This window comes from Gobio gobio (genome assembly GCF_949357685.1).
Source record: "Gobio gobio genome assembly, chromosome: 12".
In the NCBI taxonomy this organism is placed as follows: Eukaryota; Metazoa; Chordata; class Actinopteri; order Cypriniformes; family Gobionidae; genus Gobio; species Gobio gobio.
Genome location: NC_137105.1, coordinates 57,264,969 through 57,283,593, shown reverse-complemented (window position 1 = coordinate 57,283,593; position 18,625 = coordinate 57,264,969). Strand labels below are relative to the sequence as shown.

At 40.4% G+C, this 18,625-nt stretch overlaps 1 protein-coding gene across 1 annotated transcript in view; it reads left to right on the top strand.

Annotated features, from left to right (window-relative positions):
• The first annotated feature begins 1,115 nt into the window (after positions 1 to 1,115).
• lrfn2b (leucine rich repeat and fibronectin type III domain containing 2b) overlaps positions 1,116 to 18,625 on the top strand; it is a 95,390-nt gene continuing 77,880 nt past the window's right edge. The window contains exon 1 of the mRNA XM_079830817.1: positions 1,116 to 1,295. The gene's annotated coding sequence lies outside the window, so the exon portion shown is untranslated. The remainder of the gene's footprint in view (positions 1,296 to 18,625) is intronic.

The following is an 18,625-nucleotide window of genomic DNA, read 5'->3' as shown; positions in this document are numbered from 1 at the left end:
TATATAACTTAATGTTAGTAGACCTTCCTGATATTAAAGTACTGTTGATTTTGTTAATTTGTGTCTATGTTTTATTATGTATTTGTTTAACATTTGTTTGCACTTTGTTCATTTGTTCTTATACTGTATCTTATGCATATAAAACACAAAAAAATGCCTGCACACTGGTCCATTTACCAATAGATGTTTTATATTTGTTTAGTTTCTTTTGCTATAGATATTCTACTTTTCAGATTATAAAGCAATGTTAATTATGTTTTTTAATTCGTTTTTTTACAATTAAAAAAAATATAAAAAAGAGCTGATAAGAATACTGTTAAAGTACCGGATCGATGAGCAGTATCGGTAAGAGTAGTAATACCGTTAAAACCTTAACAATGCCCATCCCTACATGTAATTGACGAAAACAAACTAAAGGCCATGATAATGAAACAGGAACATAAAAAAAAGATAATTTGAAAAATGAATGTCTGTTTTTTTGTTTGTTTGTTTGTTTGTTTTGTCCACACAGAAGTCAAGGGTTTCTTCAGAATATCTTCAAGTGTTTTACAGTCGGGTTTGGAACGACATGAGGGAGAGTAAATGATGACAGAATTTAACATTCAAATAAATGTACTTTACTGCATTCTAGCACAACATCAGTATACTTTACTGCCAAGTGCATTTCTATGTGACAAAAATGCAACAGTTTGTTAACTAACTGCTTTTGCAGTAGGCCTAAATTCATTAATATTTATCATTATTTTATTTATTCATTCATATTCAAGGCCCTAAACAGCAAAGGGGACGGATTTTGATCAGTCCAGCCCTGATTATGGATGATATAGGTTAAGGATAGATTAAGTACAGATGATTGAATGCCTGTTTGCTTTGGTGTTGCCAGCAGATCTCTAGCACCAATAATCGGATTGCCTTTATTTCAAATAAAATAAAACATTTCTATACGAAAGAGGTTATGTGCATTTTGTGTGTTCCTGATTTGTGAGTATAAATAGTCTATTGTCGAAGCTTCTGTAGCCTGCCCTGAATATTAAGTTTTAGATCTAGTCCGTTTATCAGATAAATCGCGAGATTCGCGACGGCTGCAGCGCGCGCGGGCTCGTGCACGTGTGTTTGATGCAAGTCGGTCAGCACGCGCACAGCGGATGTGTTTGTGCTCGGTCACTCCGTGCCGTGGATACAGTGTGTCAATATGGATCGGGTGTAAACAGTGGAAATGTAATGAAACGCTCAAGGGGTGATGCTGTGTGTTTAATCGACATCGATGGACGATCGAGACTCGTCCCACACCAGAGGTAAGAGCCGCGGATGGGTGTTCGCGAGGAAACTGATATTCGTGATAAGCTGCTTAACACATTCAACTCGAGAGACAGGGACAGGCTGACGGATGCTCGATGCCGTGACTAATAACTTAGTAGAGGTGGTCTTATAATAGGCTATTAGGGGGGTTTTGGCTGCTTTCGGCGTTCGGTTTCGTGGCATTTGGTCTCCAATGTTACGCTTGCGGTATCAGTCCCGCACTTGATCATGTCATCGGTTATAGATGATCTGAAGTATCTCATATCATCAGTTATAGATGATCTGAAGTATCTCATGTCATCAGTTATAGATGATCTGAAGTATCTCATATCATCAGTTATAGGTGATCTGAAGTGTCTCATATCATCAGTTATAGATGATCTGAAGTATCTCATATCATCAGTTATAGGTGATCTGAAGTGTCTCATGTCATCAGTTATAGATGATCTGAAGTATCTCATATCATCAGTTATAGATGATCTGAAGTGTCTCATGTCATCAGTTATAGATGATCAGAAGAGTCTCATGTCATCGGTTATAGATGATCAGAAGTGTCTCATCATCAGTTATAGATGATCTGAAGTGTCTTATGTCATCAGTTATAGATGATCAGAAGTGTCTCATCATCAGTTATAGATGATCTGAAGTGTCTTATGTCATCAGTTATAGATGATCAGAAGTGTCTCATGTCATCGGTTATAGATGATCAGAAGTGTCTCATCATCAGTTATAGATGATCAGAAGTGTCTCATGTCATCGGTTATAGATGATCAGAAGTGTCTCATGTCATCGGTTATAGATGATCAGAAGAGTCTCATGTCATCGGTTATAGATGATCAGAAGTGTCTCATCATCAGTTATAGATGATCTGAAGTGTCTTATGTCATCAGTTATAGATGATCAGAAGTGTCTCATCATCAGTTATAGATGATCTGAAGTGTCTTATGTCATCAGTTATAGATGATCAGAAGTGTCTCATGTCATCGGTTATAGATGATCAGAAGTGTCTCATCATCAGTTATAGATGATCAGAAGTGTCTCATGTCATCGGTTATAGATGATCAGAAGTGTCTCATGTCATCGGTTATAGATGATCAGAAGTGTCTCATGTCATCAGTTATAGATGATCAGAAGTTTCTCATATCATTGGTTATAGATGATCTGAAGTCTGAAGCACGACTGTGTTCACACACTCACACTAGAGCTGCACGACTGTGTTCATACACTCACACTAGAGCTGCACGACTGTGTTCATACACTCTCTCTAGAGCTGCACGACTGTGTTCATACACTCACACTAGAGCTGCACGACTGTGTTCACACACTCACACTAGAGCTGCACGACTGTGTTCATACACTCTCTAGAGCTGCACTACTGTGTTCACACACTCACACTAGAGCTGCACGACTGTGTTTACACACTCACACTAGAGCTGCACGACTGTGTTCATACACTCTCTAGAGCTGCACTACTGTGTTCACACACTCACACTAGAGCTGCACGACTGTGTTTACACACTCACACTAGAGCTGCACGACTGTGTTCATACACTCACACTAGAGCTGCACGACTGTGTTCACACACTCACACTAGAGCTGCACGACTGTGTTCATACACTCTCTAGAGCTGCACTACTGTGTTCACACACTCACACTAGAGCTGCACGACTGTGTTCACACACTCACACTAGAGCTGCACGACTGTGTTCATACACTCACTCTAGAGCTGCACGACTGTGTTCATACACTCACTCTAGAGCTGCACGACTGTGTTCATACACTCACACTAGAGCTGCACGACTGTGTTCATACACTCACTCTAGAGCTGCACTACTGTGTTCATACACTCACTCTAGAGCTGCACGACTGTGTTCACACACTCACACTAGAGCTGCACTACTGTGTTCATACACTCACACTAGAGCTGCACGACTGTGTTCATACACTAACACTAGAGCTGCACGACTGTGTTCACACACTCACTCTAGAGCTGCACGACTGTGTTCACACACTGACACTAGAGCTGCACGACTGTGTTCATACACTCACACTAGAGCTGCACGACTGTGTTCATACACTCACACTAGAGCTGCACGACTGTGTTCATACACTCACTCTAGAGCTGCACGACTGTGTTCATACACTCACGCTAGAGCTGCACGACTGTGTTCATACACTCACACTAGAGCTGCACGACTGTGTTCATACACTCACACTAGAGCTGCACGACTGTGTTCACACACTCACACTAGAGCTGCACGACTGTGTTCATACACTCACACTAGAGCTGCACGACTGTGTTCATACACTCACTCTAGAGCTGCACGACTGTGTTCATACACTCACACTAGAGCTGCACGACTGTGTTCATACACTCACTCTAGAACTGCACGACTGTGTTCATACACTCACACTAGAGCTGCACGACTGTGTTCACACACTCACGCTAGAGCTGCACGACTGTGTTCATACACTCACACTAGAGCTGCACGACTGTGTTCGTACACTCACTCTAGAGCTGCACGACTGTGTTCATACACTCACGCTAGAGCTGCACGACTGTGTTCATACACTCACTCTAGAGCTGCACGACTGTGTTCGTACACTCACTCTAGAGCTGCACGACTGTGTTCGTACACTCACTCTAGAGCTGCACGACTGTGTTCGTACACTCACACTAGAGCTGCACGACTGTGTTCATACACTCACTCTAGAGCTGCACGACTGTGTTCATACACTCACTCTAGAGCTGCACGACTGTGTTCATACACTCACGCTAGAGCTGCACGACTGTGTTCGTACACTCACTCTAGAGCTGCACGACTGTGTTCGTACACTCACACTAGAGCTGCACGACTGTGTTCATACACTCACTCTAGAGCTGCACGACTGTGTTCATACACTCTCTCTAGAGCTGCACGACTGTGTTCATACACTCACTCTAGAGCTGCACGACTGTGTTCATACACTCACTCTAGAGCTGCACGACTGTGTTCATACACTCACTCTAGAGCTGCACGACTGTGTTCATACACTCACACTAGAGCTGCACGACTGTGTTCATACACTCACTCTAGAGCTGCACGACTGTGTTCATACACTCACTCTAGAGCTGCACGACTGTGTTCATACACTCACTCTAGAGCTGCACGACTGTGTTCATACACTCACACTAGAGCTGCACGACTGTGTTCATACACTCACTCTAGAGCTGCACGACTGTGTTCATACACTCACACTAGAGCTGCACGACTGTGTTTACACACTCACACTAGAGCTGCACGACTGTGTTCATACACTCACTCTAGAGCTGCACGACTGTGTTCATACACTCACACTAGAGCTGCACGACTGTGTTCATACACTCACTCTAGAGCTGCACGACTGTGTTCATACACTCACACTAGAGCTACACGACTGTGTTCATACACTCACTCTAGAGCTGCACGACTGTGTTTACACACTCACACTAGAGCTGCACGACTGTGTTCACACACTCACTCTAGAGCTGCACGACTGTGTTCATACACTCACGCTAGAGCTGCACGACTGTGTTCATACACTCACACTAGAGCTGCACGACTGTGTTCATACACTCTCTCTAGAGCTGCACGACTGTGTTCATACACTCACACTAGAGCTGCACGACTGTGTTCATACACTCACACTAGAGCTGCACGACTGTGTTCATACACTCACACTAGAGCTGCACGACTGTGTTCATACACTCACACTAGAGCTGCACGACTGTGTTCATACACTCTCTCTAGAGCTGCACGACTGTGTTCATACACTCACACTAGAGCTGCACGACTGTGTTCATACACTCTCTCTAGAGCTGCACGACTGTGTTCATACACTCACACTAGAGCTGCACGACTGTGTTCATACACTCACACTAGAGCTGCACGACTGTGTTCATACACTCACACTAGAGCTGCACGACTGTGTTCATACACTCACTCTAGAGCTGCACGACTGTGTTCATACACTCACTCTAGAGCTGCACGACTGTGTTCATACACTCACACTAGAGCTGCACGACTGTGTTCATACACTCACTCTAGAGCTGCACGACTGTGTTCATACACTCACGCTAGAGCTGCACGACTGTGTTCATACACTCACACTAGAGCTGCACGACTGTGTTCATACACTCACTCTAGAGCTGCACGGCTGTGTTCACACACTCACGCTAGAGCTGCACGACTGTGTTCATACACTCACGCTAGAGCTGAAACTAATGAACCTTTGTCTAATTTTGCCATTTTTAATTTAAAATAGGTATATAAATAGGTAGGCTATATAATTTATGTGATTTAATGTTATAATTAGCAACTGACAATGTGACAGGACAAGAAACATTAACAAATCCGTTTTCTTCATATTATGCATACGATTAATAATGAATGTGTACATATTGTGAATGAATTTTTAAAAAAATCTTAGAAAGTGTCTTAGAAAGTGATTAAAAGAAAATATTCAAAATGTAAATTGACCCTATGGGGTTTTGTTGACTGCTTTAGGAGGGGAAGAGAGGGCAAGATAAGGGGAATGAGAGAAAAAGAAAGAGTGATGGAGATGAGGAGAGAGCAGGAATTGACAAATAATCTACTGCCCACTGACTTGGTTTTAAAGCTATTTCTCATCATTTTTTGGCCTTCAAACGTCTTAAAATGCACATATGTAGATCCAAGAAATCAAAAATTTCTCGGGTAGCATTCCCGCAAACCCCCCTTACTAGCTAGGGTGTGTGTGCAGCAAAGTATTGGCCAAATAATTAAAGCACCTTTGTTTCCTGACCAATTATACATCAGTGATCCTACAAATGTACATTTTGTGACTTCTTCAAAACTTAATATTTCACAAGATAAAACAAACACATGTTAGCTTCTAGTTCTGTCATGTGAATATGTGATTTAAACTTTGTGGGGAAGTTTTGATTATCCATGGCATATAACAGTGTGTGTTTGGACTGAAAAAGGTGGTACATGATCTTGGTTAGTAATATGACAACATTGTAGTAAATATGATGTGAAAAAGGTCCACTTTTTGAAATAAAAGACCCCGCCTTTCACTAGGCTGGCTACGGGCCTGAAATCTGATAAGATAATCTGAAGAACCATTTAGATAATCGGGACTTTACCTAGGATTGTTGGAAGGAGAGAAATCTGCCCAAAATCGCCCAAAAAATAATAAATGATTATCTTTTCGTGTGTACCCAGCATCAGCAAATAATTTCCCATAAATTAAATGCATACAGTAAAGTAGTTCTCTGTTTGTCATGGCACCGTGTTTACTAGATCATGTAATTATTTATGTGTGTGACTTGATTGCTAAGAATTTTATTTGTTTTGTATTTAAAGTCTTCATGAAAGGGAAGATGCGCTGGTCTTTTCTCCTCGATTTTGCTGTATATGTGAGTGAAACGCTTCAGGAACAAGAACAAATGTTGGGCGGGACTTGGTTTTGTCTATGTGGAATTGATTGGATGGTTGTTGTTTGTTATTGGTGGATCTCATGTGAGTGACAGGTTGCCCCGCCCTCATGTCAAGTCAAGTCACCTTTATTAGCGCATTTTACAATGCCAATTGTTTCAAAGCAGCTTCACAGTGTTAAACAGGAAAATAATGCAACAGAATTTGATTCAACGGTACAGCTGCTCTGGAGAAAACCGCGATGTCATCCAACTACGTTCAATTATCACATAGTGACAATGCAGGCAGATCAGTAATATAGTTGAATATTTAGTGTCCTCAACTGAGCAAGCCAAAAGCCAAAGGCGACAGAGGTGACGGTGGCACAGAACCAAAACTCCATCAGTGACAGAAAAAAATAAACCTTGGGAGAAACGAGCCGCTCAGTTCTCCTCTGGCCAACGAACAAACAGTGTGTGATTGTGAGATGTGAGATGGTGGTCCAGTGGGTTAAACCATGGAACTGATATGCAGAAGGTTACTGGTTCGATCCCAGCGGTCACCACCAGTGTGTCCTTGAGCAAGGCACTTTACTCCATGTTGCTCCAGGCAGATTGTCACTGTAATAAGGGTGCTGTAAGTCGCTTTGGATAAAAGCGTCTGCCAAATGCATAAATGTAAATGTAAATGTGATTATGGTTCTGGCAACATTACAGGTCAGAAGTTATATTAGATTAATATTTGTCCAGTTCCATCTGATTGAAGTTCGGAGTCATCACGCCGGAGACTTTTTTTGAGGATGTTGTTCTGATGAGGCGTCACAGGGGATGATCTCTGACACTTCAGGGTCCTGTGTTGGTCTTCTCTGGGCGCAGGTCCACCATCTGATCTGGATACGGCCCAGATCCGGCTGACTGCAGTAAACCTCGGGATAAACAGAGAGACTATCATTAGCGTAGATGCCATTCTTCTGATGATGTCACGAGTACATCAGGTGTTATGGGAAGTGTTCCCGGTTCCGGCTGACCTAGTTAATGCAGCCTAACAATCATTAAACTGAAGAAGTGTTTTATGTGTATGCCACAGTAAAGAGATGTGTTTTTAGTCTAGTTTTAGTCTTTAAACTGACAGAGTGTGTCTGCTTCCCGAACAATGCTAGGAAGACTGTTCCAGAGTTTAGGTGCTAAATAGGAAAACGATCGACCGCCTGCAGTTCATTTTTTACCCCTTTTCCACCAAAATGAACCGGGTGCTAGTTCAGAGCCAGTGCTAGTGCCAGTTCGGAGTTGGTTCGACTTACGAGCCTTCTAAGAACTGGTTTGCCTTTCCCCTGACGCAAGCGGTTCTTACTTCTAGCCCAGCGATGTTTTGGTGCTACTTAAGAACCACTTCTCCTGGTTCAGAGCTGAGGCTTTGGATGTGGAAAGACAAAGAACCGATTTGAGACTAGGCTCTGGCTCCGAACTAGCACCAGCACTGCCTCGGTGGAAAAGGGGTATTTGATATTCTTGGTATGATCAACTGGCCAGAGTTTAGAGAGCGCAGTAGACATGATGGAGTATAATATGTTAAGAGCTCGCTCAAGTACTGGAGATAAACCATTTAGTGCTTTGTAGTGAATATTTTCTTTAAGTTGTACTCATTTATTGACAGCTCTTTTCTTCTTGCTGTGTAAATTTGTTTAAATTCTTAATATTTTGCAATCATGTAATATTCTACAGAAGAGAGAAATTAATCTGGCTGCTTCTCAGTGAATCTCAGTTTTACTGATCCACAGCGTGTGATTGGCTGTTCACTGCTGATGTCACAGCTAAACTCCTAAACTCAGGATCAAAGCCTGAGTTGACAGAGAAAGCTGATGATCAGCATCATGGGACCAACAAAGCCTGAATAGATTGGTTTGGTTTTGTCAACTCTAAACTAATCCTGTAACCCTGATTTTGTTAAACTACCATCATGGTACAGGTCCCACGTTCTAGTAAGAACTGGAGCTGCTGCGTTTTGGACCAGCTGGAGTTTGTTTATTAAGCGAGCAGGGCAACCACCCAGTAGAGCATTACAATAATCTAGAGCTCATGAACGCACCAACTAACTGTTCAGCATTTTGCATTGAAAGCATATGCCGTAATTTAGATATATTTTTAAGGGTAGCATGTACAGGGTAAAGAGCAGCGGTCCTAGCACTGAGCCTTGTGGTACTCCATACTGAACTTGTGATCGGTGTGACATCTCTTCATTTACTGCTACAAACTGATAACGGTCAGATAGGTATGATTTAAACTAGGGATGCCGCAATTCTCAATATAATATTGAACCATTCGGTACGGGATTCACGGTTCAATACGCGCTTGTGAATTGCGGTTTTTCGGTTTTGCATTGAATTAATTATTTTTCTGCAAATTCTATCATTTTCCTCCATCCCAATATACTGAACAATGCGACATACATTCACATCACACGTCAGTGGTGGAGTTATACTCACGGAACACTATAGTTATTCATAATCACGAAAGTTCATTATTTGCATGCGTTTTAAAGCCTTGCCGGCTCATTCGCGTGCACGGTTTTAACATGCGCTTGTCAGAGCGCGCGCACTAAACGCCTGTCAAACACGTGATTACTGGACTAAGTAGTCGTCTAACTGCGCTAGTACTGTCAAATACACACAAGGTTAACATAAACACAGTTGGATATGTCTAAAGTGAAAGTAAAATCGCGTGTGTCTGTATATTAGCAGTGTTTCCCCTACCATTGTTTTGGGGGGGCGCCCCGCCCTCCCAAAACGACCCCCGCCCCCCCTGAACGAATGACAAAAAATATTTGTCATTGCGGTCGACAATAAGAATTGCCCGATGGTTCAGTGCCAGCGTGAAAGACACTCGGGCCAGAGCTGCATCATCACGGAAACTGATCATTTGAGCATTAAGCCTTGCCAATTTAAATATTCAAGTGCTCATAGACGAGAAAGTGTGTCTCTCAGTTTGCTCGTCGCGAAGGGCAGCAACACACCACACACACACACACACGGCCACGCGTCTCACAGCGCGCGAATATTCACACAAAATTATATCAAAATGACTGTCTTGTTGAGTATCATCGTAAACATAGTTGGTTAAGTCTTTTAAATGAACGTAAACATGAAATTTGCCAGTCACCGCCAGCATTTATGGTCATTTTCACAAGTTTTAATGGTCCACAGAATATCTAAACATATCAAAAGAAAGAACAGACCCACTGTTTTATTCCAGCTTCATATATTATTTTTTTAATCAACACTTGAATGTTGTAAGTTTCATGAAAAAGCAACATTTTGAGCATAAAGCTGAAAAAAAATCACGTTTTTGTAAAAGACTACGTTACGTCCGAACGATGAACAAAACACAGATGTTGTAGATCGAGTCCATCAACACCCCAACACTTGACAGTCCTATAACTCGTCCTGGGGCGACATTTCATTCAATAACATTAGGCAGTTGTGATTTATATGCTGTTTAATGGTGATGACCGCGTTATTTTACATATGCATCTGCTTACACATGATATCGCACGTTGCTTCTTCGGCAGTGTTTTGATCAGGAGATTCTGTTCTCGTGCAGGAAATGTGCTACAGCGCCCCCTACCGTATAACAGTGAACAAATGGAAAGCCGGAAAATATCGTCATTGGCTATATAAATATTGAGATAACAAAAGACAAAAAAAAAAAATCAATTACTGCTCTTGACTGAATAACTTTTAATAAGGGTTAATCTGTATTTATATGCAGTGGCATATCATTTTATGCAGACTATGCAGTTATATTTTACATTTGATTACTATTTTTGTACCTGACAATCTAGTTTTGACCTACATGAAAAGAACTGTTTATTTCATTTGTATATGTTTGTTCTGCTTTATTTATTTGTGCTTTTGCTCATAATTTGATTATTTGTTCTTATTTTATTACTGACGGTCTTTAACAATATAAAAAACATATATGAGTTAGGAAAATAGTTTTTAGAGTCATAACCTTATTTATTAAGCTTATATGGCTCAAAAACAATACTAGGCCTATTTTATTTTGTCTTTTTTTTTGTGGTGGGGTCAGTGAAAATTCTGACAGGGCAAGTAAAAATTTGAACCCCTGAAAAAAATCCTTAGCATTGAGCCCTGAAATATAGTATATATATTGTTTATATTTATTTACCAAATTAATTAATTTATTGTCTATGGCAACACCACGTATCCGTAACACTCCCCCTCCGCGACACTAGTAGTTCCGGGAGCCCCCCCCCCCACCCCCAAAGCTGTAAACCTAGGGGAAACACTGTATTAGTATACTGTATACTGTATATTAGATGCATTAGAGGTCTTAAATTGACAGCAGCAGCCTAGTGAACACGCTGTCCTTAAAGGGACAGTTCACCTCTAAAATTGTCATTATTTACTCACTCTAATATTGTTCCAAACCTGTATTCATTTCTTGATGACAGAATTTTCATTTTTGAACGAACTATCCCTTTAATGTTAATACAACAACAAAAGACAAAGAGAAAATCCCTCACTGCTCTTGACTGAAGAACTTTAATACAGTAGGGTAGCTTTAATAAGAATCAATGTTATTTTATAGTGAAGTCTATGTAGTGTTTTATTTTTACATTTATTCATTCAATTTCATACTTAAATGCTGCTGTACAGCTCTGAGCTGCCAGTGTAAATCTTTATATACATTTATTTTATATTATACAATACACTAGGAATGTGTACAAGGTTTTATTTTTAAAAGTAAAGCTCTAAGTTTAAGTAAGGTTTTTCAATTATTTTAAGTAAAATAAAGAGAGTATTGCAATAAAAAATAGCCTTTTTTCTCCTTAACCTCTTGCTGTTCCTATCGCCTAAGAATAGAATAACAAAAAAACGAACCGAACCGAAAACCGTGGTTAAAAACCGAGGTATGTATTGAACCGTGGACTAACTGTATTGTTGCATCCCTAATTTAAACCATGATAAAGCAATTCCACTAATGGCAACTTAATTTTCGAGCCTATTTAAAAGAATGTTGTGGTCGATAGTATCGAATGCAGCGCTAAGATCAAGTAACACTAATAGAGAGATACAGCCACGATCGGATGATAAGAGTAAATCATGTGTAACTCTGATGAGAGCAGTCTCAGTGCTATGATACGGTCTAAATCCTGACTGGAAATCCTCACAAGCCGCGTTTCCATTACCCTTCAAATTGCGCAAATTGAAATAGCGAATTGCAAATACGCCTAATGGAAATGCGTCAATTTCGCAAAAACTCCCATATATCGCAAAAAAGTTATGCTCGCATGAGGTGGTTTTTCATTGCAAAACTGCAATGGTTTTTTCGCATTTACAGGTCACCTGGTACGGTCACGCATTGCTCTCACATAGGGCCTACATATTATTTTTTTCCACTCAAGTAGCCTATGTACGAGATCTTATGTCGTTAAAACAACATATATTTTCTCCTAATAAGGAAAGTGGCGTAACTTTATAATGACGGACCCTGGTGCAACCACAAATATCACAACCATCTATAGGCCTACTGTAATTAAGACATACATTCAAGAAATGTATTAAAACAGAAAGACGCTATAGTTTCAGCCTTACTCAAAGGCTGCGGAAACAGGCCAGTTACGCACGTCAACCCATTCCCGACGATCTTGGTTTGCTTCTTATTTATTAAATATACAGCCAAATAGTTGATTAAACATTGCTCAAAATTAAAATACAATTTATACAAAACAAAATAAATTTTAAAGAAAGACTTTCTAGAAAACATAATTCAATTGTGCTCAAAATCCATGTCTCCAGACATATGCACATCTGATTATGTAGCCTTACTCATGTTGCTCACTTTTCATAATCAACATATGAAATTAAAAGATTATAATATTTAGACATAGCCTAACTATATGAAACTAAACTAGGCTACGTTTTCTTTAACCCTCTGTCCGACGAAGTCATTGGTGACTTTTGATGGATTTTTTCCTTATTCCAGCAGAAACTCACAATACTCCGTCATTTTTAGCTATACTACAGATAAGTGCAAGACATAATTATAAACAGTAAACTGTCTACTTTTATTTGTGTACACTCACGATAACAGCAAAGGCCGTGGACTATTTTGCACTCCACTCCAAACGCTGTCTTCATTTCAAAAATATATTTTGTTTATTAAACGCAAAGTTTTTCATTTCAAAAGCATTTCTAAATTCAGTTTATATTTCCAAAAAATGAAATTCCGAGCCAAAATAACAAAGTGGTAAAAAAAACCTTTGAGTTACCACCATGCAAATTCAAACTTTTCGCTCGTCTCTGTATGTGGCAATGCGTCACAATAACCTGGCGTAGCCTATGTAAAAGTCGATCATTCTTTACAGATGATGGTATGTTTGGACAGAAGACGAGTTCTTTATTAAACTCATAAAAAAACAATAGAATATAAAATGCCACAATTTATCATAACACCTCATAAGTGCCGCTCAAGTATAAGGGGCTTTCCTTGCCATCAATGCTTGGATAACACACACGTCTCTACCATTAAAAATAATGGCGTGCGGTGGCTGGGATATACATAAACCTAACAACAAGCGTAGCATGATTTTTGGAATGATTTATCACGAGAGGAAAAAAATAGTTTTAGTCGCATAACATCAGTTAATGGAAACGCTGTCATTTCGCAATATTTTTTTATCGACTTTTAGAAAATATCGCAAAAGTTTTGCTCAAATCTGTAATGGAAATGCGGCTACAGATACCATTTCTTTCTAAAAAGGAGCATAATGGTGTTTTATGGTGAACAAAGTTCTAATCATTACATGATCGAGCGCTAGCTCGTATGGTTTGTGATCCCTGGTCTTTTAAATGATTGTTTCTGTATGTAGACCTCAATAACAGCACCGCTTCTAAAACAGTCCATGCTAAGGACATTTTAATACCAATGGATTTCCATTGAACATTAAGTATTCAGAATAAATAAAATAAGTCCTTAAAGCGATAGTTCACCCAAAAATGAAAATTCTGTCATTATTTATTCACCCTCAAGTTGTTCCAAACCTGTATAAATATGTTTGTTCTTCTGAAGACAAAGGAAGATATTTGGAAGAATGTTTAATCAAGCAGATCTCACCTCCTTTAACTACCATAGTATTTCTCCCCTACTATGGTAGTCAATGGGTGTGAGATCAAACATTCTTCCAAATATCCTGGAGTCTCTCCCACAGAAACATCTCACTAGCCCTCATCTGAACGCTCTCAGTTCAATGATATCGCCACTGTCACCGATATGCTGACAAACAGATGCTATTTTAATAGGTATTTTTAAAACCTTGTCAAAATTATAACTGTGTTCCTCTGAGCCACATACACAGAAATGATTATGATTGGAAGCCTTAACTCCTAGACTTGCTGAAACATGATTGTCCCAAGGTCTGAGCTCTCGGACACTCTCAGGAGATTCACTGCCAATCAGATCACTAATCACTCAAGTCAGATATCAGGGATGACCGTCACATCACTTTAAACCAGAACACTACCAAACAAGACAAACGGCAACCGCAAAATAATCCAGAAAATGATTTATTAGTTATTGTGTAAATAAACAAGATTACTGTAATACAGCTAGTCAGTGTGATTCTACATTGTAATGTCCTGCTCATGTTCACTAGACAGCAGAAATATGCTGTAGATCTTTAGGTGTGTGAATGTGATGTTTGTTTCTGAAAGAAAGCACTGAAGTCTTAAGTCCACGCAGACCTCAGGTCTCCAGTAATGCCTCTGTAAGTAACCCTCGGGCCAGAGGATCTGCTGGCTATAAATAAGGGCACATATGTCAGTGACGTGAACTAATCTCCCTCTGAGCCTCTGGAGCCCGATCTCTTTTACTGCTTTCTCACAGCTCATCGCTCTTTCCTACAATTTCACGTTATTATCCCGTTCTTCACGTAATGCTGCTTCCCCAAATCACCTTTCAGTCTTCACAGCCGTCTCCGCCATGCCAGACTCGAGCTGACAGACAGGCTTTGATCTGACAGGACGAGATGTGATCAGGATTGAGTTTGTTTGACTCAAATCCCTTGCCATATGTCATACTTCATTTGGATGCTCGTAAATCATGGATGCCACCGTGACACGACATCAGAAGAGCATTCAGCTCACCGACCAGCTTTGAAGTAATGAAAAAAAGGAAACACACCATTTGTACAATGATATTTCACACGCAATCACTGCAATGTGATGTTTACATCATATGAATGAACAAATGGAGAAGGCTGGTTATTTTTAGGCTCCGTGATTGAATCATTAAAGGGATAGTTAACAGAAAACTTTCAACAAGCTGTGATTCTCTGATGTTAGGATTGAAGTCTGAGTATTGATTTTTATATTCTGATTGAAGACCATCAGTAAAGAAAAGAAAAACAGGAGTAGAAGAGAACATGTTTGTTCACAGATCCAGTAAAGTGAGCGCAGTTTTTAGATTGATAACACATGTATCCTGTAAATATGTATTTAAGTTTACCCCAGATAATGCAAGATGTTAGTAATGTATAATCTGCAATGGGTATGTCAATTTATGAGCACAACTATATATACTCACCTAAAGGATTATAAGGAACACACACTAATACTGTGTTTGACCCCCTTTCGCCTTCAGAACTGCCTTAATTTTACGTGGGATTGATTCAACAAGGAGCTGAAAGCATTCTTTAGAAATGTTGGCCCATATATATAGGAGAGCATCTTGCAGTTGATGGAGATTTGTGGGATGCACATCCAGGGCACGAAGCTCCCGTTCCACCACATCCCAAAGATGCTCTATTGGGTTGAGATCTGGTGACTGTGGCGGCCATTTTAGTCCAGTGAACTCATTGTCATGTTCAAGAAACCAATTTGAAATGATTGGAGCTTTGTGACGGTGCATTATCCTGCTGGAAGTAGCCATCAGAGGATGGGGACATGGTGCTCATAAAGGGATGGACATGGGCAGAAACAATGCTCAGGTAGGCCGTGGCATTTAAACCATGTCCAATTGGCACTAAGGGGCCTAAAGTGTGCCAAGAAAACATCCCCCACACCATTACACCACCACCAGCAGCCTGCACAGTGGTAACAAGGCATGATGGATCCACATTCTGTTTACACCAAATTCTGACTCTACCATCTGAATGTCTCAACAGAAATCCAGACTCATCAGACCAGGCAACATTTTTCCAGTCTTCAACTGTCCAATTTTGGTGAGCTGGTGCAAATTGTAGCCTCTTTTTCCTATTTGTAGTGGAGATGAGTGGTACCCGGTGGGGTCTTCTGCTGTTGTAGCCCACCCGCCTCAAGGTTGTGCGTGTTGTGGCTTCACAAATGCTTTACATTTACATTTATTTACATTTATGCATTTGGCAGACGCTTTTATCCAAAGCGACTTACATTGCATTCAAGGTACACATTTTACATTTTGTCAATTCTTGCTTTCCCTGGGAATCGAACCCATGACCTTGGCGTTGCTAGCGCCATGCCCTACTGTTTGAGCTATAGGAAAGCTTTGCTGCAGACCTCGGTTGTAACGAGTGGTTATTTCAGTCAAAGTTGCTCTTCTATCAGCTTGAATCAGTCGGCCCATTCTCCTCTGACCTCTAGCATCAACAAGGCATTTTCTCCCACAGGACTGCCGCATACTGGATGTTTTTCCCTTTTCACACCATTCTTTGTAAACCCTAGAAATGGTTGTGTGTGAAAATCCCAGTAACTGAGCAGATTGTGAAATACTCAGACCGGCCCGTCTGGCACCAACAACCATGCCACGCTCAAAATTGCTTAAATCCCCTTTCTTTCCCATTCCGACATTCAGTGTGGAGTTCAGGAGATTGTCTTGACCAGGACCACACCCCTAAATGCATTGAAGCAACTGCTATGTGATTGGTTGATTAGATAATTGCATTAATGAGAAATTGAACAGGTGTTCCGAATAATCCTTTAGGTGAGTGTATACTGTACCTGTATGTTTGTGTGTGTAAAGGTTTTGGACTTTCCGAAAGATGTGTTGTTTCCTAAGATTACTACAAGATTATACAGTGCAGTAAATATAATAATAATAATAATTATAATAATAATAAAAACACCAGCACGGAAAAGGTTTGCCAGTCTAATTTTCTGAATGCCATGTATCTGTTATTTAAAATTTTGTCCATTTAAATGAAGCTGCTCACTAACACCAAAGTGATAATCCCACTGGTTGGCCACATTATGATGTCAGATCAGGGTAAAGCAGGTGTTTTGTTCCCTGTCAGATTTGTGATTGGCACAAATATCGATTTCAATCTTGATTCAGTGTCAATTCATATGTATATAGCACTCTTTTAAACTTTTCTTGGGTTAAATTATATTTGCTCGCATTCATTAATATTCACTTGTGTGTGCTTATATAAGTATCATTAAAAATATTAGGATGTAAGTTATTAACGTTTTAAAATTTCACATTTAAAGAAATCTAGTGTTTGATCATGTCTAAATATGTATTCAAAAGCAAAACCTAAAAATAAGTAAGCAGTTATGATCTGCAATACTTTTGATACAACTAGACTAGATACATCATATTTCTTAAATAGCCATTCAGGCACCTGGTGAATAATGGCATTACAAATGAAAATGATTATTTTTCCTGCCACATAATGACTCTAATTTGCCTCTTTGCATTGGAATTCTCTATTTTAACCTTAATTACTACCGTGCGCGCCGCCCGGAGATGAGAGCATGTCACACTCTGGCTTTAACTGTTATGCCACATTAAGTGCGCCAAAACGCTATTTATTGTTTAAATGTTGAATTAAAACTTTAAAAAATGTAAAATCTTAGATCTTGTTTCATATCAAAAGCAGGTTTGGCAATTTGGTGTGAGATTTACTTAGGCAGAGTTAGTGCATGAGACAGCATGAAAGCGTGAGAGTTGGCAACCCTGACTTGCGGTCGAATGGAACGTGTTCGTGCGAGTGTGTGTGTGTGTGTGTGTGTGTGTGCGTGCGAGTGTATGTGCGTGCGAGTGTGTGTGTGCGCGAGAGAGACGTGTGAGTGATAGAGAGACGGAGGGAGAGCAGGGAAAGGAAATGCAGCTGAACGAATACACTGCGTGTTTTAAATATCGTAAAAAAATAAAGAAATAACGAAATGCGATATGTGGCGACTGGTGTTGATTCTGTGGTGCACCGCCGCAAATTAGTCTATGTGTGGGAAACACTGAATAGTTTGTTGCTATTGTACAAACTTCTTATACTTGGGACAGCAGTGGCTCAGTGGCTCATGTAGGTTGTCTACAAACCGGAAGGTTGGTGTTCAGTCCCCGGTTCCACCTGACCAAGTGTGGAGGTGTCCATGAGCAAGACCCCTAACCCTAACCCCAGCTGCTCCTGACCAGCTGATGGAGCCTTGCATGGCTGACACCGCCGTCTGTGAGTGAATGGGTGAATGTGAGGCAATGTGTAAAGCGCTTTGGATGGCCATGGGTCTGTTGAAAGAGCTATATAAATGCAGTCCATTTACCATTTATACTTCTACAATGGCTAGAGTTAATGAAAAGAGGCAGGGGTGTGTTTTATATCATAAATGGTTTTATTGTAAATATTATCAGAATAGGCATGTATGGCCAAGACGATCTGAGTAATGTTGTCAAGTGTGCTGCTGTTTCATTTGCTGAGTGACGGGATGTGTCCGCCGGTCTTCAGTTGAACTGGCCAAAGACACAAGCCGTACTGGTGTTAAGAAATGTGTGTTGTTGAAATGAAAATGTGACCGGTGAGCACTAGCCAGTTGGATTAGCGATTGTGTGTTAGTCCTGCCCGCTGATCTCCAAGCCTTCGTTCCCACTGTTTCCAGTGTAGATCTTGATATGCCACGGCTGCATGTGGTCTGTGGCTGT